Source organism: Schistocerca gregaria, chromosome 2, assembly GCF_023897955.1.
Source record: "Schistocerca gregaria isolate iqSchGreg1 chromosome 2, iqSchGreg1.2, whole genome shotgun sequence".
Classification (NCBI taxonomy): domain Eukaryota; kingdom Metazoa; phylum Arthropoda; class Insecta; order Orthoptera; family Acrididae; genus Schistocerca; species Schistocerca gregaria.
The window spans coordinates 521,455,876-521,476,870 of NC_064921.1; positions in this window are offsets into that span (position 1 = coordinate 521,455,876).

Genomic DNA, 20,995 nt, shown 5'->3' on the forward strand with positions numbered 1-20,995 from the left:
GATGTACTGGCTGTTAGGTAGGTGGTCATAATGTTCTGGCTGATCAGTGTAAAAATGTAAAAAAGAAACTATCACATATGATAAAACAAATCCTCTAATAGAACCAGAACTATCCTCCCCAACTTCTATCATACCAAAAGGGCAATATTAAATTATCCTCTTGTGAGATGACCTAAAACAGAAACCAGAAATCACCATTGCACCAACAGGGTAAAAAATTGGTAACATGGAATCATAATAAACTTGATGGTTTACCAATCAGTTGATCATTGAGCGAATTGTCCTTATCAACATCAGCACAATTACTTTCATAATGTTTTTATTTTATTTATTAGAAAGAAAGGGTGCAGATGTGTGTAATCCATTCTCTGTGGATCATTTGCTACTCACAGGCCACCAACCAAAGGGACTTGATAAAGTTACTATCTTCCATAAACAAAAGAAAGGTTATAGCTTTGATTTTCTTCGTGAACTGGAAATTTTTAAGTATTTGTCTGTTAATGATGCTCTCAATCTCAATTAACAACTAAAATTGCAAAATTTGTTTATAGGTTTTAAACTGCTATTTGCAACTACTTGACATTTTTTGCCTCAAGTCTCTATACACAGATCTGAAACATTGTTTACTCCCTTTTCATTTTAAGCACTTCAATGCTATCTGCACTAGACAGATGGTGTGTAAAATTGCTGTTTCATTTTACAGCATTACCTGCGCATCTATACTTTTGTTATTAAGTTTGGTGTCCTGTTACAGCTATTTTGATTCATAATATAACAGTTTTCTTAATTTGAACCCTTTGTGCTATTCATGCCCCCATAGGGGGTGCACATTGTGCTTTCTCCACATAGCGGTGAAGTTAGTTGACAGTCTTTTCAGTCTGATGTCAGTCAGTGGCTTACTATACACAAGGTTTTAACACTGACATTAACATGTAATAAAAACGTGTGTTCAAGCACTCGAGGCAGATAATTAAAAGTTAAGTCTCCATCCAATGTCATTCTTTGTAACTAATACTGTTTTGCTTTTAATTCTACTAGTTTTTCTTAAGGCTTTTGTTGTTATTCTCATATGTAGTTTAAATAATTTATATAGCTGTCTGTAACTTAATCTGATGAAGATACATCAGTCGTGTCAAAGATTGTAAATTCATGAGTGCCCCAGGATTTGGTGTCTATAAATTGGAATGCAGTGCTTGTGAAAAGACGTGTCTCCCCCCCCCCCCCCCCCCCCTCTCTCTTGGTTTCCGCAGGGTACTCCTTAGGTTATTTGGAACAGAAAATGTAAATAAATAATGGGATCAGATCCATAATTAAGGAGCTACGGTAATTGAAAAACTCGGGAAAAGGGCAGAAAAAATAAAGGCAGAGATTTGTACTGGAGTGAACTAAGCGATTAGCATTTAGTAATTTCACATGCTTGTTCCTTATTGCCGTTGCGGCATCGAAAATGTGTTGTATCAATTCTTCTCGCATTTCCACCTTCACTTCGTACACGATGTATTTAATCCACCTCCAGATGCCGCAATCTAGGGGGTGTTAAATGTAGCAGGCCAGTTAAGAGCCCCTGTGACCTATCCATCGATGTGGGAATTGCTGATTAAGATAAGCTGTTACCACGTGGTGGAAGTGTGTAGGTGGCCCGTCATGTTGGACTTACATGTGGTGTCTTGTTTCCAGAGGAACATCTTCAAGAAGCTGTGGTAAGTCTTCTCGTGAAAAGTTACTGTACCTCTGACCATTTAAATTTCGCAGGAGAATAAATGGACCCAGTAACTGGTCACACAAAACACCACACCAGACATTGATACTGAATCTACATTGTAATTGAGATACTATCGTGGGAGGTGATTTTCGTCTGCTAAGACATGCAAGTTGTTCATGTCTATTCTTCTAAAGGTTGCCACATCACTGAACGTTATGAAGCGATAGAGCTGCCGATTTCTGTTTAACCAGTTACAGAAAATGCAACTGGTTCGCACTATCATGTGGCTCTAACTGGTGAACTTTTTGCTCATGAAAAGGATACAGTCCATTCTCATGAAGAATCCTACAAACCTTAGATTGTGAAACATTCAGTTGGGTAGCTAGGCATCTAGTACTTAAATGAGGACTGCGCTCTACTGAATTAAGAATGTTTTCCTCTTCTTGAATATCATGATGTCTTTCGGAGTGAATACCAATACTGTGAAGAGTACCAATTACTAGCAGTGTTTGATATGTTCCATTAAATGTTTCAGCAATTGGAATCCTATGATTAGGATACCAACGGTGATATTCGGCAACAGCAGCTTTCGTATTACCATCACAGAAGCCCAAAATGTGAAACATCTCTCCATACTCCTGTGATGAAAATGTGTATGGCTCAGCAAAGTGTACTGTACACAGGGGACAATAACAGTAAACAGTGTCTGCAGTATCAGCAACGTGGTTGTTATGAAAATGTACCACTCGCTGTACTTGTCTAACTAAGAGTGATAGTGTGTCTTGTGAACACAAGTGTAGCAATCCATACATCTCAGAATGTTTCAGAACTCTGTTGTAGCTCCTTAGTTATGGATCTGATCATATTACTGTATTTACATTTTTTGCTCCAAATAGGCCAGACTAGCAGAATGTTTGACTAAGTTCAGTGAGCATTTATTAACTAAGAAGGCCAGATTAAACATTATTCTGCTTTTGCAGAGTGCCTTAAGTCAAACGGACATTAGTCTTCCACATTGTAAAACTTGAGAATATTACATCTTGCTCAAGAGGAGTAGTTGGAAATCGTTTAACAGCTATTTTTTAGGTAAGGATACATAGTGCTGCTACCTAGTCTTTGAGAAAGATTATAAATCTTTAGCAGAAGTAATGAGAAGTAGTGCATAAATGCCGTGGAGTGTTGGGTTAACTGCCATCTACTGGTAGCTAACATTGTGGCAACATGTGGCTTACAATAAGACCCACACCCGTGGGTTGTGAAGCCAGGGCAGCCGAGCGCAGCAGTAAGTGTCCTGCACAGCGGTAACCTTGTAGCCATTGAGGCAATATCACCGCACCAAGGCAAGTTTCTTGTGACTAGGTGTCAGGTTTTATAAAATAAGGTAAAATAAGCTGCACTGGAAAACTGTGCTGTAATGTGATACTATGTTCTGAATGAATTACTGTTTTTTGGAACCATGTAGTTTCATTTGATTAATCAGACATGGGAAACCTTTGGGGACCTACAGGTTCGATTCATGTATTTACTTATATTTGCAGGCCACCTGATTGCATGGTGCGATACCAGGCCAAAATCAGTGGCACCCATTTCTCAACATGCCATGTTAGCAAATTTTTCTTCAAAACCCACTTTTTTGGTCGTACATTGCTTTAACATTCAACCCATGTTCAGAAGTCTACATTATCCATAAACGTACTGGTGTCACATGGTGATCACAGCTGAAAGAGGTATTTACACCTGCAATGGTACTGCACTTCTCTGCAGTAGAATATGCAGCACTAGTTTGGCAAAATTCTACACATGCCAAACAAATGGATAAAGCTTTGAATGAGACTGGACACTTTGTGACTGACTGTGTAATACCAATCCTTGTCAACAAAATTTAGCAAATTGTGAATGTAGTGCCACATGACGTGCACTGAAATGGAAAAAAACAGGAAATTGACCCCAGATATGTATTTGGATGTTGTTGTTGTTGTGGTCTTCAGTCCCGAAACTGGCTTGATTCAGCTCTCCATGCTACTCTATCCTGTGCAATCATCTCCCAGAACCCACTGCAACCCACATCCTTCTGAATCTGCTTGTTGTATTCATCTCTTGGTCTCCCTCTACGATTTTTACCCTCTACGCTGCCCTCCAGTACAAAATTGGTGATCCCTTGATGCCTCAGAACATGTCCTACCAACTGATCCCTTCTTCTGGTCAAGTTGTGCCACAAACTTCTCTTCTCCACAATCCTATTCAATACTTCATTAGTTATGTGATCTACCCATCTAATCTTCAGCATTCTTCTGTAGCACCACATTTCGAAAGCTTCTATTCTCTTCTTGTCCAAACTATTTATCGTCCATGTTTCACTTCCATACATGGCTACACTCCATACAAATACTTTCAGAAATGACTTCCTGACACTTAAATCTATACTCGATGTTAACAAATTTCTCTTCTTCAGAAACGCTTTCCTTGCCATTGCCAGTCTACATTTTATATCCTCTCTACTTTGACCATCATCAGTTATTTTACTCACCAATAGCAAAACTCCTTTACTACTTCCAGCGTCTCATTTCCTAATCTAATTTCCTCAGCATCACCCGATTTAATTGGACTACATTCCATTATCCTCATTTTGCTTTTGTTGATGTTCATCTTATATCCTCCTTTCAAGACACTGTCCATTCCATTCAACTGCTCTTCCAAGTCCTTTGCTGTCTCTGACAGAATTACAATGTCATCGGCGAACCTCAAAGTTTTTATTTCTTCTCCGTGGATTTTAATACCTACTCTGAATTTTTCTTTTGTTTCCTTTACTGCTTGCTCAATATACAGATTGAATAACATCGAGGAGAGGCTACAACCCTGTCACACTCCCTTCCCAACCACTGCTTCCCTTTCATGTCCCTCGACTCTTATAACTGCCATTTGGTTTCTGTACAAATTGTAAATAGCCTTTTGCTCCCTGTATTTTACACCTGCTACCTTCAGAATTTGAAAGAGAGTGTTACAGTCAACATTGTCAAAAGCTTTCTCTAAGTCTACAAATGCTAGAAACGTAGGTTTGCCCTTCCTTAATCTAACTTCTAAGATAAGTCATAGGGTCAGTATTGTGTGTTTGGATATGAGCCTCAAAAACGTAGATTGAGGTTGAGAGGCTTCTTATGCCCGACGTTAGCAATTCTGTCAGTGCCTGGAAAGAGCTATGATGAAATTCATTAACCAAAAGGGATGAGGAGAACATCAAAGAGGAACCTGCTGCCAGCTTTCATCTGCCTTTATGGCATGAGGCACTAAACTGTTTGAGGACAGGAGTGTAATGATGCAAGGTGAACCTCAGGGAGCGGGGCTTCATGACTGAGGATGAGTCCTGTGAACATGGTGATCTGCAGAATCCACATCATATGGTGTGCGGAAACTTGCATGATCATTGCACCACAGAAAACCTGTATGCAGCTGATAATATCACAAAACTGGAATTCTGGAGCTTATGGTCCTTGTAACAGAAAATCAGCAGTACCCGGAAGAATTTTATTAATTTGTATTATCTAAACCCAGGATATGCAAAATAAACAAACAAATATTTCTTATTACATATTGTGAATATAGTTTCTTTATTTGTGATGTTTTACAATAGTTGTAAACTTCAGTTAGTTATTAAATAATGTTCATGACACACAAATGTAAACATCTGAAAATGACACCAGGCATATGTCACCATTGAAAAGTAAATGCCTATGAAAGCAGCTAGTTGCAGCTAATCCATTATACATTACATTACGTTCAACTTCATTAGCTAAAGTGTTCTAACATGTCTCTCTCCCCCCCCCCCCCCCCCCCCCCCCCCCAACCTCTCGCGCACACATGTACTTACGCGACCATACCATCCCCAGGCTAGACTGAACCCAATTGCGGGCCGGACGTAGGCTGTTGGTTGCCCACCTGTGTTGTAAATAGTTGACAGGTTTTTATTTTTTTAAATCTGATACTTTACGAATTTTTTCACACTTAATCATTTTGACTCTCCCATATTTATTGATTGTATGTGAACTGGGGACCTAGAAACAACGGAAGGGCCTGTCGCCGCCGCAGTGATCCACAACCCCACGACAACTACCACATTCCACTTCACCCCTGCGCTGACCCACACTGAACCCAGGGTTATTGTGTGGTTGGGCCCCCAGTGGACCCCCCAGGGAACGTCTCACACCAGATGAGTGTAACTCCTATGTTTGCGTGGTAGAGTAATGGTGGTGTACGCATGCGTGGAGAACTTGTTTGCGCAGCAACCGCTAACATAGTGTAACTGAGGCGGAATAAGGGGAACCAGCCTGCATTTGCTGAGGCAGATAGAAAACCGCCGAAAAGCCATCCACAGACTGTCTGGGTCACCAGACCTCGACACAGATCCGCCGGGCGGATTTGTGCCGGGGACCAGGCGCTCCTTCCTGCCCGAAAGCCATGAGTTAGACTGCACGACCAACCGGGCGGGATATATTTATTGATAGTATTACTGTTCCGAACCAAGTAATCTCTCATTCTTTTTCTGTTTCATTTCTTTGCATCTGTTTTCACTCGACATTGCATAAATACGTTTTTATGTCTTGGCAGAGTCACTCACTTTCACTTATTGTTCTCACTAAAATATTTATTCTGAATTTTCACTGATGTACTTTTGAGATCAAAACTTAGCATTGAAAATTTTGAGTTCCAGGAAATGTCACTTTTACTGTTTCTGAAATTTGCAGAACTTTTCTGAACCGAGTCAGATCATTTCAGTATCCTTCACATTGAAAAATATGTTCCCACTCTTTAAATCCTGTGGAATATATGCAATTTTGACAGCTTCTCACCCCCAGTAAATACTTCCACAAAATCAGTCCCACCCAAAACACTTTCCTACAGTGAAAGAGGTAAGTGAATTTCTCCGTCAGGGGGAGTAAGCTAAATAATACAATAAATACATACTTGAATATAGAAAACCAAGTTATTCTATATCTATGATAGCGTCATCAATAGTATTTGTAAAACAATTGTACATTTAGTGGTGGTTTTCATTTTCTCTCATAATTTCATCGACCATTTAAAAAGATTTGTTTATTAGGTACTCTTTCAGGATTTGTTTGAATTTTGGTAATTGCTTATGCAGGATAACATGTTATTCTTAGGTTGATGAAAGGTGTTTGTGGACTGAAAATATAGATTTAGATAGGTAACGGTGTAACATCCCATTGTGTGCACCCTTGTTTGAAGTAGGTGCAGACGCATGCAAGAGGAAGCCAGCATAATGACAAGGCATGACTGCGAATGCATTTCCATCTTCTATGGAGGCTCCCTTATGCTTTGGCGTCGTGCCTTGGCAGTGCCTTGAAAGCCACAGAGTAAAAGGCTCTTGCAATAATGTAAATGCAAAGAAACAACTGAAGAATCGTTCTGAGAACTGTCATTCGATTATGTGCTGTCTTCTAATGTGAAAGGAGTACCTGAACATATGTTTTAATCTGTTCACGCATCATTGTAACTGGAGCTGTCAAAAAAAAAAAAAAAAAAAAAAACACCATTTTTCATAAAATAGCTAAAGGATGAAGTTTGGTTGGCATACCCTGCACAACAAACTTGTCTCAGCGTTACCTATACAGGTCCCAAAATTTGTTCCTAACATACCCCTACAGTAAGCAGGATGGTATGGAGTAACAACATGTAATGATGACTGCTCGACACATTACACCCAAGTATATCTGTTGTCACCGTCCTCATACATTACTACCAGCTTTTGGTAGGTAACTTCACTTATAAAAAAAGTCATATAAATCCAGTCACTATGCATCATAGCATAAACAAGTATAAAATTCTTATTATATGTAATACATAATTTATATTAGGCTGCATCATACATCATGGTGGCAGTGGGTTTTGTTTGTATTATCATAATCATGTATTTATGAGAGAACTATGAAATTTTTTTCTGTAATAGAAGAATGGTAAGTTCTGTGTAATTCTATGACTAAAATTAGGATACGACAGTGGAAGATATGCTCAAGTTAAAGACAACAGTATAGAAAGTGTAGAAGAAACTGCTTCAGAGAAAACGAAATGTGAAATGCTAAAACAGTTGCCTGGACCGTCAGTGGTTGTCAGTCTGCTGAATCGGCGAAGATTGAGATTCTCCGGCACATTTGAATCTCTCTGACATGTCAGTATTGTGTAATCCCTTATAGTGACCAGTCTCCCATTTCACTAAAGACACTGCTTTTTGATGAGGTGGAGACAGCACCTTAAAGGGTCCCCTGTAATGTGGAAAAAAGTTGCTTCCCCCCCCCCCCCCCCCAAGTCAGCACTAGGGTGGAAAACTTTGACTTCCTTAATCAGGAATGTGGCTAACTTCATTCTGTAGTTGTCCTGCTTTTATTACCATTGATGGTGGCTACTTAAAACTTTAATAGTGGTTTACCAATGAAAGTTTTATTCATTATTTTTTCTGTCCTGTAGACATGTGGGGTAGTTCATTTAAAATAGTCTGGAACTAAGGAATCAACTGAGCAAGTGAGGTATGCTTGTTAGAACAATATGTTGTATACAGGCTCACTTAATATTAAGTAAATTGCCTCAGGTAATTAGCAACAAATTTAATTTAATAATATAATAAAGTAATGAATGTAATTGAATATAGTCGTCCCAACATTAATAATATTCATTTAATGTTTGATTTCAGTAAACTGACTATGATATTTGCAGAAATGCCTTAGCACGTGTAAGGAATATATTGAATCTTAATCTTATTTTGTGTTGTTGAATTAGCGATCCTGTTATAACACCATTATTCTGCTGCAGCAGTTAATAGACAATTGCAAAACAAATAACTTTCTTGGTATAACATTACTAATAAAACTTCTACAACTTCATTTACTTCACTTCTCAGTAAATAAATGCGTGCATAATAAGGCTAGTACGGCTCATGTAAATAAAAAATGATGAAAAATGTATAAATCTTAATAATTGACTAACAAAGTAAACAAGTCTTGCCCAAAGTTATGACACTGATTATATGAGATACACATCAGCAGTGATTCTATGTGCTCTGAACAGGAAGTAACATAACCACCATCAAGGTTTGGGACTATGAAATCTTTACCTCCCACATCTCTGAAATAATACTCTTCGCACTAAGAAACGGTATCTGCAAATTATAGTAAGCTTGGTATGATGTACCATCCACTATCACAAATAACATTCCTTCCTCCAGACATCACTACATAAATAGCTTACATACTATGTAATTATAACCTAAGGCACACACATTTATTGCAGTAAAATTTAGAACACAAACACCTACTGTTGTCTCTACATGTACTCACACTACCTCCAGGTATAGTATTGCCCGACCACATTGTTGTTGCACTTGGCCTCCTGTGGCTGTTACCCAAAACACATGGTGACCTCACAGTAAACAAGTGCAGTCATGACTAAGGAAAATGCATCATATTGTGAATGATTTCAAGATGGTTGTGCATATGCTATCAAGTGTTTCAGTATCCCCTTGTGGAATATCACAATAACAACTCAAAGTGTCCATCACTCTCAGGTGCAATAATATTGTGGTAAATTAATACTTTCAAAGCTCAATTTGTTGTCATCATATTCATTATGGTTCAAATATTTTTTGGAACTAGGTTTTCTATCATCATACATTTTAGTTTATTTACTAGGACACACAAATTCTTTTGGTTTTCTGCTGTATTGGCCATAAAATTAGGTGTAGTGCTGGTAGACTCAACAGTCTCGTGTACTTTCTGTTCAGTTAGTTCCTGTGGCTATTCCTCTAAACTAATCAAAATGTGTGAGGCAGTAGTTGTTTCATCAAATCATTTTTTTTTCGCTAATGCGTTCACTCAACCTTGGGTATCTGTGATGTGATTATTTAACTTCGTAGTTTCATTGTGTATCTCTTCAAACTGTTCATTCACTTTGTTTCCTACCGGGTTACACTATTTGTTTACTTCAGTATGTAACTTCTTAGGTAAATTTAATATTATTGTTTGCACATTAGAAATTTTATCTAATCTTTTAGCTACTTCCTCTAATGCTTGTCCTGAGTTTGTAATACTATTAAACAACTTGTCTTGGGTTTTGATACTGTTAGACAACTGTTTTCTGATGGTTGTAATACTATTACGTAATTGAGCTAATTACTTAACTCCTCAGCTTGAGTCTTAACAAAAGCTATTAATTCTTCCATTTTCCTAGTCCAAATGGACATCTAACTCCAACTATAACCAGTATATCCTTGATTGTATTTAAATAGTATAACTCCTTACTACTTTTCACAAAATGAACTACTAATAAAAACAATCTGTTTGGGGGCTGTTCACAACTTACCTAATATGGGCGCACAACAAGCTTCAGTGTGCTGCCAATGCATTAGGCATGGACAAAGTGACTTTGAAATGAGCTGTTGCATCGTCAGCTGATCTGCCACTGCACTCATAAAGCGTTGCTGCACTGCAATTGTGCTTTCTGGCTACTGCAGAGATGCTGCTGGAGATCTCTGTTGCAGTTGTAGTCACAAAATGGAATTTTTCAATGTAGTTAAGGAGATTCATCCTCATTTACATGCCAAAGGTCACTTAAGCTCCTTAGCTGTTGACCCCGTTGCTATGGTCAGCTGGTTCCTGTTGTCCATTGTTTAAAAATATTTAATATTTATTCACTTGTAACAAAAATTAACTCACTTCTTATATTTTCTTGGTTATTGACTTGGGTTGCTCTGGGCAACATTATGTCTTCTTCTATTACTCTCATCGAAATTCTTGAAAATACAAATGCTCTCTTCTTTTAGTAGCACTAATTAGTTTACTGCACTAGAGCGCCAAAATGGAATGTTACGAGGGGATGGTTGTGATGTGTTCCACTCTGTGCGTGATCTGTCATCCAGTTTTGTGTGTGTGTGTGTGTGTGTGTGTGTGTGTGTGTGTGTGTGTGTGTGTGTGTGTGTGTGCCACTTGACTGTAATGTGGGACTTCTCACTTTTTGCAGCTTGGGTGGGTGCTGAAAGAGAAATCTGATCTTTCCAAGCTACTAAATAGAGTACAGCTTCGCAGTAACTCTTCTGTATTTTATACACAATGTTTTTCATGTACAGCTCCAATTACACCAATAGGTAAACAAATCTCTTACTTCATAGCTTATAATGGATTACAACATGCATTCATGTACTCCTTTCACACAATATACAGCACATAACCAAATTACATGTCTCAATGGTTCTTCAGTTGTTTCCTTGCATTCACATTATCATCAGTGCTTTCTGCTGTGTGACTTCCAAGGCACGGCAAAACTATGATGCCAAACCATGAGCAGTCCTCCACAGCAGGTGGAGATATGCATTTGCAGTCACCACATCTTTTATGCTAGCTTTCTCTGTATCCATCTGCACATGCATCAAATAAGGGTGCACAAAGTTGGATGTGCCACACTTAACAACTACCTAAAACTATGTTTTCAGTTTCCACAAACATCTTTCATTGCCCTAAGTCGTTAAAAGTACATATTATTCTGTAGAATCACCACATTACACCACAACCTTTAATTATTTTTCAATTCAACTGCTGTTACTTCACCACTGCTGCCAGTTTATTCAAAGGTCCACATTTGCTTGCAAAGTTCCCATCTGAATTTCCAACTGGCTCTTCATGGCTTTGTTCTTCTTGCCATTCTTTCACCTGGAGTTGTCTCCAGCATGGCACTTGCTTCCTAATTTTTCCATTGGCTGAGGTCCAAATTGGCATCTTTCTTACAATGTCTTTCCGTGTCATGTGTAGATTGTCTAAATAGCACTTTCTCTTCTATTATTATCCTGTGTCCTGTATGTTCACTTATGCACTGTCTGCTGTGCTAAAACAGGAATGCTTTGTCACCCAGGGCACCACATGAAAGTTTACTTACTTGCGAATTCTGTTTTGCACTCAGTGTCTTATTGAGGATTGCTGTAAAACTGGCGTTATGAAGAATATTCCAGTAACATACAATATACAAATTTTAATTTTATTGTGACTCATTACACATTTACAGGGTGTTTCAAAAATGACCGGTATATTTCAAACGGCAATACAGACTAAACGAGCAGTGATAGAAATACACCGTTTGTTGCAATATGCTTGGGACAACAGTACATTTTCAGGCAGACAAACTTTCGAAATTACAGTAGTTACAATTTTCAACAACAGATGGTGCTGCGGTCTGGGAAACACTATAGTATGATATTTTCCACATATCCACCATGCATAGCAATAATATGGCGTAGTCTCTGAATGATATTACCCGAAACCTTTGACAACATGTCTGGCGGAATGGCTTCACATGCAGATGAGATGTACTGCTTCAGCTGTTCGATTGTTTCTGGATTCTGGCGGTACACCTGGTCTTTCAAGTGTCCCCACAGAAAGAAGTCACAGGGGTTCATGTCTGGCGAATAGGGAGGCCAATCCACGCCGCCTCCTGTATGTTTTGGATAACCCAAAGCAATCACACGATCATCGAAATATTCATTCAGGAAATTAAAGACGTCGGCCGTGCGATGTGGCCGGGCACCATCTTGCATAAACCACGAGGTGTTCGCAGTGTCGTCTAAGGCAGTTTGTACCGCCACAAATTCACGAAGAATGTCCAGATAGCGTGATGCAGTAATCGTTTCGGATGTGAAAAATGGGCCAATGATCCCTTTGGAAGAAATGGCGGCCCAGACCAGTACTTTTTGAGGATGCAGGGGCGATGGGACTGTAACATGGGGCTTTTTGGTTCCCCATATGCACCAATTCTGTTTAATGACAAAGCCGTCCAGGTAAAAATAAGCTTTGTCAGTAAACCAAATGCTGCCCACATGCATATAGCCGTCATCAATCCTGTGCACTATATCGTTAGCAAATGTCTCTCGTGCAGCAATGGTAGCAGCGCTGAGGGGTTGCCGTGTTTGAATTTTGTATGGATAGAGGTGTAAACTCTGGCACATGAGACGATACGTGGACGTTGGCGTCATTTGGACCGCAGCTGCAACACGGCGAACGGAAACCCGAGGCCGCTGTTGGATCACCTGCTGCACTAGCTGCGCGTTGCCCTCTGTGGTTGCCGTACGTGGTCGCCCTACCTTTCCAGCATGTTCATCCGTCACGTTCCCAGTCCGTTGAAATTTATCAAACAGATCCTTTATTCTATCGCTTTTTGGTCCTTTGGTTACATTAAACCTCCGTTGAAAACTTCGTCTTGTTGCAACAACACTGTGTTTTTGGCGGTGGAATTCCAACACCAGAAAAATCCTCTGTTCTAAGGAATAAACCATGTTGTCCACAGCACACTTGCACGTTGTGAACAGCACACGCTTACAGCAGAAAGACGACGTACAGAATGGCGCACCCACAGACTGCGTTGTCTTCTATATCTTTCACATCACTTGCAGCGCCATTGTTGTTGAAAATTGTAACTACTGTAATTTCAAAAGTTTGTCCGCCTGAAAATGTACTGTTGTCCCAAGCATATTGCAACAAACGGTGTATTTCTATCGCTGCTCGTTTAGTTTTTATTGCCGTTTCAAATATACCGGTCATTTTTGAAACACCCTGTATTTTCACTATTAGCAACACAGTGGCCATTACAGCTCTCATATAAAAATCTTTTTCACAGGCGGGCACTTTCACATTTGAATTTTGATATATTACTATTACAACATTGGTTTCAGTTTCCAAACCAGGTTTCCAGATATATGACACCAATGCACAGGCATTCATGATGTTTACAGAAAGATGCAACTGGAATGAATGTTATCCACTGATTGACTCGAAGAAGATAATAAAAGATAGTACAAGTCACTACAGAGATGTTGATCATATGACCACGGATGGCAGATTTGTTACATAATGCCTGCTCATGTGTTAGCTTGCATGGGACTGAATAATTTTGGGTGGGGCAGTTGCATAAAAACTTGCATGTGAATGCTTTTGGATTTCGAAAACTAGATATTTGTTTGAAAAACTGTGAGGTTAGAATTTACTGCTTTGGATGAGCTATACATATCAACAGTAATTTGGTGTACATAATACATAGCCAGTTAAGAAAATACAAAAGATTACAGGACTATTTTGTGTGTCCACACTGTGAATTCCATATCTGTGAGTACATATGCCATATTAAAAATTATTGTAATATAATGAGTACACTTGCCATACACGTAATATGACAGAGAGAGATTCTGCCAGATTAAATAGCAACACCGCTACTTTCTCTAACAGTTCAGACAAGACGCTGTGAGTAGGAGGTGGTATAACTCGCTTCCTTTTGTTTTTGTGATTACACAATTGTTGAAAATTTCTTATATTTTTCATATCATTTATTTCAATATTGCTACTGAAATGTTGTTTTACTCAACTTCAATCTGCTGGTTGGCAATCATTTGGTAAATTGCCGTTACTATTTGGTCATTTTTTCCTGCTATTAACAGCCAACAGCCTGTGTCTTTAACAAAAAGAAACAACTAACACTAATATTAACATGGAAAACTTCCATATCATTTTGACACAGTTATTCTACTTCTTCATAGAAAATAAACAGATAACTGTGAAACTTTTTCTGTTATCTCACCATATATTTTTGTAGGCTGAGAAAGATCTTTCTACAGTGTGAAGACAAGGCAGCATATTTCATAGATGTCATTGTTCTTGGTCCCCAATACAATCCACCTACTAGCTTTTCTGCCTGAATAAAGGTGGACACATTCTTCATAGCCAGAATTCTTCAGTTTATTGATGCATGCTGTACTTAATGAACCAGGTATTCCCCCCAGGTACATCTACATCTCGGAGATCACTTCTACAGCATCTTTCAGTGGCAGAGATGTAGTTCTAGGCATTGAATTTCAACATGTAGATGTTGGAAATGAGCTCTTTAAAAATGCAAAGGATGCAACATTCTTGTTATTCTTAAGGGTCATCTTGACTTTCTCAACCAAAGCTGACTGACTAGACCAAATTTGTCTTCTACCTCTGACTTTTTAGTAGTGTTTGGCACAATATAAAGCTACCAAGAGCCAGGTGCACCAAAGTGTAAGTAAGGGTTCAGGGGCGATGGGGATGTATGGAGCTATTTCCTTAAAGGACTGAGAGTGGGTAGTAGCTTTTAGAAATACTTCCTTAACAGAGGAAATGATACTGTGAACCCCGAGGAAAATTATTTCTGTGTGTGTCTGTCTGCATTTTGTTAAAAAAGAAAAGCGTGTTGTCGTGGCGAGTCAAGAAAAGGGTGCCATTCATATGGTGCCTCATACCATAAACATTGTCACAGGATGCTGCAGTTATTACTTTGTGTGCTAGGAGTGCTGCTGTTGTGTCACATGGTGAAAGAACCCACGGATCATCAAATGTTTTCATGCCTGATGTAGGCTGTGGAAAAGCAGGTGCATTGGATCACATTTGGATTGAATTCTTTGTGTTGCTACCACTTTGAACTTGCAGATAGCACAGTCAGTCATCTACAGCAAAAAATTCTCATCGACCTTCTCCTGGCCATAGGATGCATAGGGTATCCCTCGCACTGGGCTATAGTGCTCTGGTTCATCTGCTCCAATTCTTGACTCAGTAGTAGGTGGGGTCTTCCTGTTGCCGGAGGATATAATTTCCGCACCACATCATTAACTATAAATCTGTCACTGGTCTCACAGACTGAAAGCCTGATTTAGTGGTCACCCATATCTGTTTTAATATCAGGAATAGCCATTTCATACACTTGTTTCAAATGACTTAAGCGTTGTCGACTCAGCTGGTATACCACCAGGTCTCTGTAGATGGATTTATAATACGGTCAGTGATGCTCTCCAGGAACACCTTAAAAGTAGGGTCTTTAGCACATTTCATGGCACATTAGTTGACATTAAAGCCTCACACAAGTCTAGATTAAAGCTGTCATGAAGGAAATTGATGGTTGAATCTGTTGTTCGTCCTCCTCCGTGGTAATGCTCGTAATGTGATCTTAAGAACCTAAAATTAAAATAAACACACATTAAGATGATGATGGAAACTAAAAAATAGGAATATGATAATGTAAAATGCCAGCTTTGAGAGGGTAGATCCTTATAGGAATGATTGCTAACTGTTAAGACAGACATGGCTTCGCACTCGTGCCCTGTTGTGACATGAGGAGTAGGTGCAGCTGGGCTGGTGCATGTTTTGTCACCTGAGGCAGCACGAAGGACACAATGAGCTGAACACTGAGAGCTGCACGAGTCTCATGGTGTCATCAGTAGGTGGTGGCATCCTTTGAGCCTCAGTGATTAGCAATACTGCAAGTATTACCCACACCACGAAATGGCTACCAGATAAATGTGTGATTAGGAAAACTCAGGCATTATGGCCTTGGTGAGCAACATGGAAAGCGACTACCATGGCTAAATTGAGTGACCAGCATAAATATTAGATAGGACAAAATCCAATAAAAAAATGAGTGACGAGTTACAGAGAAGAGGGCAACATTGTTGCAAGAGCAAAAAGAAAGATGAGAGCAAAGGTGAAAACATGCCCTTGATTGGAAACGTAGTTTTTAAGTTATTTAATGTTAAATGTTTTATGTATAAATTGAACTTTGAAAAATGAAAAAAAAGAGCACCTTAAGCGATTTTCAGAAACAAAGAGTCTACAGACAGGATTCATTCAGAACAATTGGTATATCATCGTAGAATTCAAACAAACGTTGCCTACTGTAAATTACAGGTTGGACTGTGCATTCTGTGTGCAACAAATTTTCACGTAAAAGCACCGGCAATGTTACAAGTAAACATACATATAATGGTTTACACTTATTAGCAACCATACAATGTGAAGAATTGTTTACCGTAACAAAATCGTTACTTTTGTACACACTGTTTACCTTAGAAAAAGTCTAAGAACAGCAATGGAAAGCTAAGAACATGTACGCACAAAATGATGTATGATACATTGTACGACATTATATTTGTAGTTTTTTAAGTATGTTGCAGAAGTGTGCGCACTCGACTAACGCTAAAGTGAGGGATGGATAAGTGACAGTGACAGCCATCTTGCGCGAAGCATTCGGATTCGTGGAGCAGTCAGCTTTGAGGTCTAGGAGTCTGTACGAATGAATAACTGAAGGATTTACAATGATAAATCTTGCTTGAATAATGTGTATGGACACTCCTATGCCAATTTAAAAAAGTATTCATCAGTCAAGCAACAAATATAAAGCAGTATGGAAAATAGTTAAAGCAGAAACAGGGCTAATTGAAGAAAATTTACCTGTTCCTCTAAGTGCAGTTGAACTAGATAATAGTTTCATAAATACTGGAGTATTAGCTATGACAGATGAAAGTAATTTAGATGATAGTGAGGACCGACTTCCCAAATTGCAGGAAACAGAGTTGACAGGAGACTTGCCAAAATTTGAATGGAGAACCATTTATCCTAAGGATATACTGGATGTAGTCAGAACACTAAGCAACTCCAGAACTGAGGACATCCATGGTTTTTCTAATTTTACCATAAAGAAAATAATAGACACTATATGCCTTCCAGTGTCTTACTTAATCAATAGGATGTTTACAGAGGGAACATTTCCAGACTGCCTTAAACTGACAATTGTATTGCCCATATACAAAAAGGGAGACAGAAATTCACCCCAAAATTACAGACCTATAGCAATAGTACCAATATTATCTAAAATTATTGAAAAATTAATGATAGACCAATTAAACGATTTTATTGAGTGTCACAACCTTCTCAATAAGGCTCAGTATGGATTCCGAACTGGGCTATCAACAATAAAAGCAGTTCAGTAAGTTGTCTTATCAATATTACAAGGTTTTGAAAATAGGGAATATACCTATACAACTTTATTTGATTTAACGAAGGCATTTGACACTCTCTCACATAGCATTTTAATTAAGAAACTAGAAAAATATGGAATAACAGAAACAGAACTATTACTGCTGAAATCATACTTGACAAACAGAGACCAAATGGTCTATATAAATACAAACAACTAATCTGACCTCAAGGTAAAATATGGAGTCCCACAAGAATCTGCACTGGGACCTTTCTTATTCATTGTGTATGTGAATGACCTGCCCAACACATTACCATATACATCTGACGACACAATTTTTTATGTCACATAATGACGTGAATGTTGTCAAACAAACGAACAAATCCATGATGGAAAAGGCAGCTCCATGAAAATAGGCTGTCATTAAATACAAATAAAACTGAACACATCCTCTTTTTCCCTTAGAGATATTAATGATGGACCTAATGAACTCCGACATTTAGTAAAATTACTAGGCAATTATCTTGATACCAAATTGTGCTAGAATACCCACACGCAAAAGCTGTGCAGTAAGGTGGCAAGAGTTCTAAATCTCCTTAGGAAACTGAAGGACTGTGTCAGTAAGGATACTTATGGCATACCATGCCTTTTTTCATACTCATCTGCATTATGGAATACTTCTTTGGGGAAACTTTGCTGGGGCAAAAGATTTTTTCCTCTGGCAGAAGAAAGCCATTAGATGTATTTTTGGTGTGAGCAATTTAACTTCTTGCAGACAGTACTTCATTGAGCACAAAATTCTTGCAGTTCCCAGTCTATAAATACTTACAACACTTAAGCAAGCCAAAGAGAACGCCCACATGTATGAAAGCAGGTCAGATGTACTCATATGAAACCAGAAATAGGAACTTATTACACATTCCTTGGACATGTTTGAATAAAATCCAAAATAATTTTTTACATGCTGGCAAAACATTTTACAACAATACATCACATGAAATGTGGTAATTGCATGAGAATAGATTTAAAATGGTGGTAGAGAGATGGTTGAAAGAGAAAGCATTCTAAAGCATAAGTGAATTCCTACATAATGAAAAAATATGATTCTCTATTATTATAAATGTGATTGTAATCAAAGAAACTGTAATTTATTTCATACAACCAGACTGACCTTTTGTATAATCATATACCATATGTTAACTTTTGTGTAATCATTTGTACCACAATCTGTATAACTATGTAACTACTGACCTTATGTATAATGATTTGTATAACCATCTGACAATGCCTATACAACACAACAGTCGTCTGCAGGCAAATAAACATGAAATATGAAACGGCAGTAGGCCTAGATCATGGTCTAGAAAGTGTCAAAAGTTTTCTGTATTCATCTAGTTAATGTTTCGCATTAGGCAAGCTATTCTGAACTATAAAACTTAACTATGGTTATCTTGCACGTGATCTGCACTCATTAATTTAGCTAGTTTACTATAGTGGACTTTAATTTTCATCCTGCGCTAAAACAAGGTGTATACGTGGAAAAGAAAAAAAATCCCGGATTTCCCAGTTCAAACCGCACTTTTCCCACGTCAAAATACATTTCTTCCAAAATGAAAAAAACACTTTTCCACTGTTAAGTGACACTATACTTTCCCATGTAGCTTTAAAAATATCAATCCTCGAATAGTGAAATTTTTATACACCAACGTGGAACTTCAGAGAACGAAAACACACAAAAAAGCAAAAGTTAACTTTAAATTAATGTACATGGTGTAGCTACAAGAAAAGCTAAACTTTCACATATAATATTGGTCCTTGTTGCCTGTGTTATACTTTTAAGATACACCACACAAATGTGCCAGTAAAATTTTAAATGATGACATTGTCTGGTCTTCTGGACTAGAAATTATTCTATGTGTCTAGTCCTCGATGCGTCAAGTTTTAAATGAGACTCAAACGCTCTGTGGTATAAGAAACTCATTGCCCATTCATACACGTAACATAATTCATCTTGTGTAAAAGGAAGTTTACTTTGAAACTAGCGGTTTTCAAAGCACCATTCGCAATGTTTTCCTGCGACCTGTTAGAAAAACAGGCGTCTCTGCGCGTACGAAGCTTAAAAGGCCTATAGGAAGCCCATGTGTTAGTGCATGTACAGTATTAAGAGATCTTACACGACGCCATAAAAGCAGTGATCTCTATACTACTATGGAGACCACTGCATACAAGAGCAACGGAATTTCGTACACAATACTAAAATGCATAATTCGGCTTAAAGTGCACATTCATATATCCTGATTTACAATGAAGTAGGCCCCACCCTGATATTAAGATTTCAGTGCTGTTTTCGGGATCTAAATTGTCTTTGAGTACCAGTGCTGTACTGTCTCATGTTTGGTTCTTTATTATGCCATAATGCCAGAAAATGAAAAAGGTGCACTTGAAATTCAGTGAACTGTTAAAATTAGCCAATGGTGCACAATGAAACACTTCGTTTCTAATAAATTGACTGCCTCTGGGGAAAAGATTAATAAAAGCCACATTTATTTAGCAAACCGACACAAATTCCATTGTTCTGCAAGACAATTGACTGCCAAAAACGTGAAAAATAAAATAAGCTCATAAAACTGAAACTAACATATGTTGGCATCCTGTAATTATGTTAATATATTTGAATTCACTTAATAGCTCCCAACTACAGAAATCCGTTTTGTTTTCATTTGATGTGAGAATTGTAAACGAAGAGGTAACAGCAAAATTCCCCCGCTATGCGATTGCAACAATTGGCGGCTTGGGCACTCCAGAAAAAAATTTCCGGGTGACATCTGGTTGAATGTTGCTACTACTCATACAGCTAACAGCCAAACTTCACGTAGCCGGAAGCAGGAGAAGGTAGTGCCGATGTGCAAGTCAACTGGGCATGCGTGTGAGCCAGTACGTAGCTGCGCGAACTTGAAATGTAAATGGTTGTGATGTCACGCTCGTCGGCAACAGTTTATTCTACATCTACATGGATGCTCTACAAATCACATTTAAGTGCCTGACAGAGGGTTCATCGAACCACCTTCACAATTCTCTATTACTCCAATGATGTATAGCGTACGGAAAGACTGAACACCTGTATCTTTCCACACGACTCTGCCGGCCGGGGTGGACGAACGGTTCTGGGCGCCGCAGTCTGGAACCACGCGACCGCTACGGTCGCAGGTTCGAATCCTGCCTCGAGCATTGATGTGTGTGTTGTCCTTAGGTTAGTTAGGTTTAAGTAGTTCTAAGTTCTAGGGGACTGATGACCTCAGATGTTAAGTCTCATAGTGCTCAGAGCCATTTGAACCATTTGAACCACACGGCTCTGATTTCCCTTATTTTAAATGGTTCAAATGGCTCTGAGCACTATGGAACTTCTGAGGTCATCAGTCCCCTAGAACTTAGAACTACTTAAACCTAACTAACCTAAGGACATGACACACATCCATGCCCGAGGCA